This window comes from Erinaceus europaeus, chromosome 5 (genome assembly GCF_950295315.1).
Source record: "Erinaceus europaeus chromosome 5, mEriEur2.1, whole genome shotgun sequence".
Classification (NCBI taxonomy): domain Eukaryota; kingdom Metazoa; phylum Chordata; class Mammalia; order Eulipotyphla; family Erinaceidae; genus Erinaceus; species Erinaceus europaeus.
In genome coordinates this window covers 72,558,916-72,566,754 of record NC_080166.1, presented here as the reverse complement: position 1 = coordinate 72,566,754, position 7,839 = coordinate 72,558,916, and the positions used below count along the sequence as shown (strand labels likewise).

General features: G+C 38.0%; 1 non-coding gene across 1 annotated transcript; it reads left to right on the top strand.

The window, feature by feature from the left end:
• Positions 1-6,654: 6,654 nt before the first annotated feature.
• Positions 6,655-6,762, top strand: LOC132538835 (U6 spliceosomal RNA). The gene has a single exon (XR_009550148.1). It is a non-coding gene; the product is annotated as a U6 spliceosomal RNA (small nuclear RNA).
• The last annotated feature ends 1,077 nt before the right edge of the window (positions 6,763-7,839 follow it).

Here is a 7,839-nt window from a genome sequence, read left to right as displayed (position 1 = left end):
AATAAAGGGTGGTGAGAAGAAAGAAGAAAAACAATTAGTCCATGTTATTTTATTGAGAACTCTATATGCATAATGTAAGTACTCTAAAATTTCATGAGGGCACTTCTTACTTAACTGCTTCCCACCCAAGAAATCCTTTGAGAAAGAGAGGGATGGATTTTGAGACTGATGGGAGGTTCTGACACCTAGAATTATTCCCCTTTAAATAAATGTGATTTGGTGAGGAATTGTTTCTCCCATGATCAAAAACCGCTGTGCTGAGTTTGTAAATGGTCATGCATATGATTTATTTGTTAACAATATATTCAACATGTACTTAAATGTTTACTGTATCACCCAGGGCTAGAAAGAATAAAGCCTGGATCTTGTGCACAAGATCTCCTAACATCTAGCCCCTATAGCTGGAAGATATGTGTGTGCGTGCGTGTGTGTGTGTGTGTGTGTGTGTTTGTGTGTGCAAAAAAGCAGCAAAACGTTGGCGGTACTAAAACTCTGTTATGCACAGTTACAATGTCAGCTCAATGCCACGCTTCTCAGCCTCCACTTTTGATTCCCATATCATGCCCACCAGAAAGCCACTTAAGGCATTTTGTCCTAATCATTTTCCCATATTAAATATTTATTCCACAATACACTGTCTATATGTCTATGTGTTATACATACCTATGATTTATTAAAAAAATAAGATATTTATTTTTACCCCCTCCCCAAAGCCAACATTTACCCATTTGTATGTGACATAATCACTATTAAGAATATATGAAGGAAAGAAAGGTGAAGTCACTTCTTCAGGAAATTCCAATAGGACTTTAGAAAATGTTAACAGGGGAATCAGGTGGTAGTGCAGTGGGTTAAGTGCACGTGGCATGGAGTGGCACAAGGATCCCGATTCGAGCCCCTGGCTCCCCACCTGAAGGGGAGACGCTTCACAGGCGGTGAAGCAGGTCTGCAGGTGTCTATCTTTCTCTCCCCCTCTCTGTCTTCCCTTCCTCTCACCATTTCTCTCTGTCCTATCTAACAATGGCGACATCAATAACAACAACAATAGAACTACAACAGCAATAAAAAAACAAGAAGGGCAACGAAAGGGAAAATAAATAAATATAAAAAATTGATATAAAGAAACGTGTTAACAAAAGTACTTGAAGATTGGGTAGGCATTCTCCTAGTTAGAAGAAAAGAGAAACAGTTGTGTAGGTATATGAAAAAAATGTGCAAAAGTTCCGACAAATGTGAAGAATGGTTTAATCTGAATACAGAGTTTTTCAGCTTTTTAAAAATATATTTTATTTTAAATATTTATTTATTTATTTATTTATTTATTTATTTTACCAGTGCACTGCTCAGGTTCAGGGGATTGAACCTGGGACTTTGGAGCCTCAGACATGAGAGTCTGTTTGCAAAACCATTATGCTATCTACCCCTGCCAGTTTTTCAGCTTATATTCTATCCAAGGCACTACTTATCTTATTTATCTATTACATGGACCAAGATATTGACTATAATTTATAGTTTGTACCTCATTAAACTATCTATAACATTTGAAATTATTCTCATTTATGAAACATCTGAAGCAATAGAGTTTTTCAAGAATATTTAAGCTTAAAATATAAAATAAAACTATGTTAACTATCCAAAAAAAACTACAAAAGCCTGGGGATGGGAGGGAAAGATAAACTGGTAGAACACAGAGAATTTTTAGGGCAGTGAGATTTCTCCTTATGATAGCATAGTGAGAATATATGCCATAATACATTTATTCAAATGGTAGACTGTGAGTGATAATGAGGTGTCAATGTAGATTTTTTAATTGAAACCAAAGTATTACTCTAATTAGGGATGCTGTAATATGGGGGCATGTGATGACAGAAGGGATAGGGTGCACTTCTTCACCTTCCACTCAATTTTGCTGTGAACTTAAAACTGTTCTAAAAGACATAGTCTATTTTTTTTTAACCTTAAGATGTCTAACTAGGATGTGAGGGTGATCTGGCTGCAACATCTATCACCTCATTGATGACTAGGGTTGATTCAGCTGATCTGGCTGGCTAGGCAGGTGTCCCCTTCCCCCTCACCACTCCATGTGTGTCCCTCCTGAAGCTAAGCACTTGGTCGAAGAGGACGGCCTTCCCGGAATAGAGACGGTCTTTGTTTGAGGTTATAGGAGTAGCTGTGCTCCCCTGCTAGAACCTCCAAACAGCTCTCAAGATGTCTAACTAAAATAAAGTCATACTTTTTGTGACTGTGGATTTATGAGAATCACATTTTATTGTCATATGGTATTGTATTCAAATTCTGAAAACATGAATCAATTGAATGACCTTGAGTAAATAGTATCTCTCAATTTCCTTATCTGTAATATGGGGGACTATACATCAGAGAGGTGCCATGTAGATATATGTTCACCTAACCTTTAAAAGTACCAACTGGGAAAAGGTGGTGTAGAAAATACTCCATTTACCAAGATACTTAAATACACTTATAAAGTTTGCATGAGCATCTATCTGTGAAGAACTCTGTGGATGTTAGTTTCTATAATCTATAATTTGATGTTAGTTTCTGTCACTGACCTATGTCCTATACTATGAAGGACTAAGGTAAGTCAGATAATCAATGAAAGTTTGAATTATATTCCTCTGAAAGATGCCCACTTTCTCCCCTAATTAGTGATCCCAATGGTGTTTACTTCCAAGTCTGGAAGTTATTGTTGGAGGATACATAGCCCATGAAAGAAGCCTTCATAGCTTAAAGAGAGGTGTTATGGTAACACAAGTTATAGGGAAGTTGCCAGAATGATTCTTTTTCCCTCCAAGGATTATTGCTGGGGCTCAATGCCTGCATTACAAATCCACTGCTCCTGGAGGCCATTTTCCCCATTTTGTTGCCCTTGTTGTTGCCCTTATTGTGGTAGAATGGGTTTTTTAATTTCAAAAATAGTAAGATAGAAGCTCTACTACATTCCTGGATGAACTGTAGAGCATATTAGAAGAACTTGAAGGATGCAGGAGTGGTGATCCCTAGCATGTCTTGATTAGAAGTACCTATTTGGCCTTTGTAGAAAATAGATAGATTAGGGTAGAGAGTAGCTCCCATTTTTGAAAAATTTTGATGGATAAAATTAACTATTTGCCCCCATCCATTCTAAACCAGGGCCCACCTATATATTTATATTTAGCACCAGAGCCTGTGTAACCTCCCGTTTCTCCACTCTGACAGCATTTTCTCAAACAATAGTTTTATCCAACTTCATGTTAGCTATCAAACTCAAACAAAAACTGCCATAGTCATGGGCCCCAAGAAACATGCCAGAAATGGACTTCCTAGCTTCCTTCCACCCTATGATCTCTAACTTCATCTGTTCTGTACCTACTTTTTGGTTCTTGTTCATTAGCCATTTTGTCTCTCTTTATATCCTGCCACCTCCCAGCCACCAAGTTACAGATGCTACCATGATTCCACCCGGACTTCTCTGGGCAGACAAACTCACCAATGAGTCCTGGAACCTCATCTCTCCAGAGCTCTAGCCCACCAGGGAAAGATAGAAATAGTCTGGGGGTATGGATTGATTTGCCAATGCACATGCTCAGCAGAGAAGCAATCACAGAAGCCAGAACTCCTACCTTCTGCACCCTTAAAACAATTTTGATCTATACTCCCAGTGGGGGAGATGTGATAGGAGGAAGAGGATAAAAGAGCTCTGAATTCCAGCTCCATGGGGACCTGGAGAGAGAGGAGGAAGAAGGGAGGGACATTTAGTTGTAGTAATAGGGTTTTGTGTGGCTTAGAGACGAAGAGGACTGGACCTGGAAGAAAAAAGGGGGCAATTATGTATAAATGTAGACAGTTGTTGAGAGGCTGGTCAACCTATATCTGCAACCTTGGGAGAATTGTGGCTTACAACGGAGGGATTGGGGATCTAGAATTCTGGTGGTGGGAATGGTGTGGAATTATACCCCTGTTGACATGTAATTTTGTAAATAAATATTAAATCACTAATTCAATAAAAACAATAATAAAAAATAAAGCAAAATACAAAAAAAAGAAAATAGATGGATTTTGAATCTTGGAGAATTACAATGGGAATTTTACATATTTAATCAAATGATGAGTTCAATTCCAACTGCTATATTCAATTCCAAATATGATTTCTTTATAGGAGGAAATTAACACCTTGATAACAGATAAAGAAATTGGATAGCCTGTGGCCACTAGTTATCCACTAAAGTACTAATGTAGTATTACTGTGAGGATACTTTGTAGATGGAATTTAAATCCATATCCAGTTGATTTTAACTAAGAGAAATTATCTTGAGTAAACTTGATTTAACCAGTGGATAAAGCCTTAAGAACTGAAGTGAAATTTCATTTTTCTGTAGCATCAACACATGCCTAAGAATTCTAGTCTGTCTCTCCTTATAGTATGCCCCATGGATTTTAGATATGCCCAGTGAGCCTTTATAATCATATAAGCCAATTGTTTGTCTTCCACCCCCCTCCATATATAGTGGGAGAGAGAGAAAGATAGACACCTGCAGACCTGCATCACTACTTGTGAAGCAGTCCCCCGCCCCCCGCCCCGGCAGGTGGGGATCCAGGGGCTCAAACCGGAATCCTTGTGTGGGTTCTTGCGTTTCGCACTATGTGTGCTTAACCTGGTGCGCCACTGCCCAGTCCCCAGGACTTTTCTTGTTTGAAATGTATTCCTCCGATTCAACCTTTACTGATTCAGTAATTAATATGGTGGATGCTTTTACTCTGTAGTTATTAATAAATAGCAAAATCAATTTATTTTCAATAGGCAAAGCCAGACATGTTCCTTCCATGTACTCTCAGGATTATTTTTCTCTGTTTTTATTATGATCTTATTCATAGGGACCTTAATTACTTTTTAATTCTACAATCCATCATATTATTCACTAATTTGGATTAGTGAGAAGGAAGTAGTAACTATGCATTCTCTACACACACACACACACACACACACACACACACACACACACACACAATCAGTGGGACCCTACACATGCATGATGACTCTGGGATGATTTTATTATATATATTAGATAACCACAGCAACAGAACTTCCCCTAGTGCCACTGTAGCAGTGTCCATGTGTTATATCAGGATTCCAGTCTGAGCCAAGCATGGCAAGGCTGGCATCCTGCTCTGTGAGCCATTTCTTCAGTCCCTTAATGTAGATATCTTAGTAAAATATATACAAAGGAGATGGCAGGGAATAATCTCCTTCTCAATATCTAGAGGCCTTCCACCTTGTTAAATTTCTAGGTATCTCATGGTACACTGACATAGCTCTTCCAAATTAATAGACAAGTGATTGCATGTTGTCTCACTACAATAAAACCTAAAAATCTAATGACTCTTTTTGTATTTGGGGGACAACACACATTCATTGTGGTATTCTATCCAAACCAGTTGATCAAATAACCTGAAAAATCTGATAGTTTTGAGGAATCGCAAGCCAGTGGAAAGTGTTACATTTCTTCATGACTCAACAAACTTGATGGTTTTGAAGTGAATGTGACCAGTAGGGGTGCTACGTGGAGCTATTGTAGAACTTGATATGTGACTCACACCATAGACCTTTAGAGATTTAGGTTCTACAGGTAACTATTGTCCTTTTGAGAAACAAATTTTGACTTGCTATTTGGATGCTTGACTTTGGATTATCAAGATGACTGTCATAAATTTCTTGTTGTAAGACTCAATAAAATATAATCTTGGATGTATTTAGCAGCATCCTATCATCAACTGTAATAGTCTATAGGAGGACAGGTTCAAGCTGATCTTTAAGACTCTATCTAATAAGTTGGATGGGTAAGTGCCCCAGTTCATGGTCCCTGCTTCTGTCACCACCCAGCCTCGTAATCAGAGTTGTCCAATGCATATTTTTTTTTTTATCCTTGTCGTGTAGTCACTTTCTCTGTAAATGACATTACCTTCCAGTCAATTGCTGAATTGTGTGGTAAACCAAAGCCAACTTCCAGATATTTGAGATTCTTCTATATGTGCCCTTTCTCTCAAACTTTCAGTTCCATTTCTCGAATTCATTCTGTTCTCCTAACTTCTATGTTAATGGCATGGTCCAGCCTACTAATTTCACACAAAATAAAACATTAGATTTTTGACTAGTTTTCCTGACTCTATTCCTAAAAGATATACCTTATTATATTGATCACTTACTCAAATAGTTATCAGATTAAGGTATAAATTTTCACAAGTATTCCAGTTTCTCTGGACTTTATCCTAACAGTACACAACTTCCTGTTAGTTCTGTCTTTTCTTAAACTCCTGCCTGTGTACCCTGAATACTTGGAAGTACTCAAAGTATGCAATGCTTGTCAAATTCAGGAGAATTTGTGAGAGTCTTGAACTACCCTCTGATTTCTTGAAAGTTCCTTCTATTTTTCCAATGACTGTTTTTGAAACAAATAGTTCCCCATTTCGGTGGTAAATTTCACTAAGAATAGAGAAAACTGTGGAGCTCTTGAAATCTGAAGTTGAGTGTTGGTTGTCTTTCGTAGCATTTGTATTTCAGACAGTAGCTGAATGACTGTTTCATGAGGTCACAGGTGAAAAGCCGAATTTCCTATAATCTCATGGACACATTGTGGTTAGCAGAGAAAAAGTGTTTATGTGCTCATACTGGCAGCACATATACTAAAGGTGGAAAAAATACGGAGAAGGTTAGCAGGACCCCTGTGTAAGGTGGCACACAAAATCATAGTTACATATAAAAAAAGAAAAACTGCACAAAGCAGAACTCAATGTTCCATAGTGAAGTAGTAGTGAATAGCTAGAAGCTAGGGTTATGGTCTTTTAGGCCACTATCAGGCCAGGCCATCACCTGGCATCCTACACAGGGAATCCTTGGGCCTGCGGTCCAGGCAGTGGCGCACCAATTAAGTGCACTTATCATCATGTGCAAGGAACTGGGCTCAAGCCCCCATTCTCCACCTGCTGGGTGAGGGGTTAGGTGGGAGTGGTGTTTCACAAACAGTGAAGCAGGCCTGCAGATGTCTATCTTTCACTAACCCCTCTCAGTCCTGTAAAATAAAATAGAAGAAAATAGAAGAAAGAGAGAGGGAGAGTGAGAGGGAGAGAGCAGGAGATGGAGAGAGAGAGAAAAGATATGAAAACAATAGCTACTAAGAGTAGTGGATTAATAGTGCCTGCACTGAACCCCAATGATAACCCTGGTGGCAATTAAAGAAAAAAAAGAAAAAAGAAAATATGGGCCTAGATCTCCTATAGATCCTTCTCTCTACCATCCTTCTCTCACTGGTTAAATCCACTCCGTAAGTCTTTTCTTTCACCATATGAAAAAAATAGATTTATTTGACTATATAAACTTTCATATTTACAAAATGTGTATTTCAGTGCAGTTTCAGATGTTAAACTATCAATAATTATAGATAATTATGTTGCAGTGAGTAATAAATTTTATGATACTGTACATCAAACAGATAACATTTTTATTTTTTAAATTTCTTTATTGGATGGTTGATGGTTTACAGTTGGCAGTAAAATATAATAGTTTGTACATGCATAACATTTCCACATAACAATACAACTTCCACTAGGTCCTCCTCTGCCATCATGTTCCAGGACCTGAACCCTTGACTCCCACCCCAGAGTCTTTTACTTTGGTGCAATACAACAACTCCAGTCCAAGTTCTGCTTAGTGTTTTCCCTTCTAATCTTGATTTCCAACTTCTGTCTATGAATAAGATCATCCATAGTAATTTTTTTTTGTTTCATGACTTATCTCAAGTCTTCTGACTTAACATGATTTCTTCAAGATCCATCTAAGATGGGATT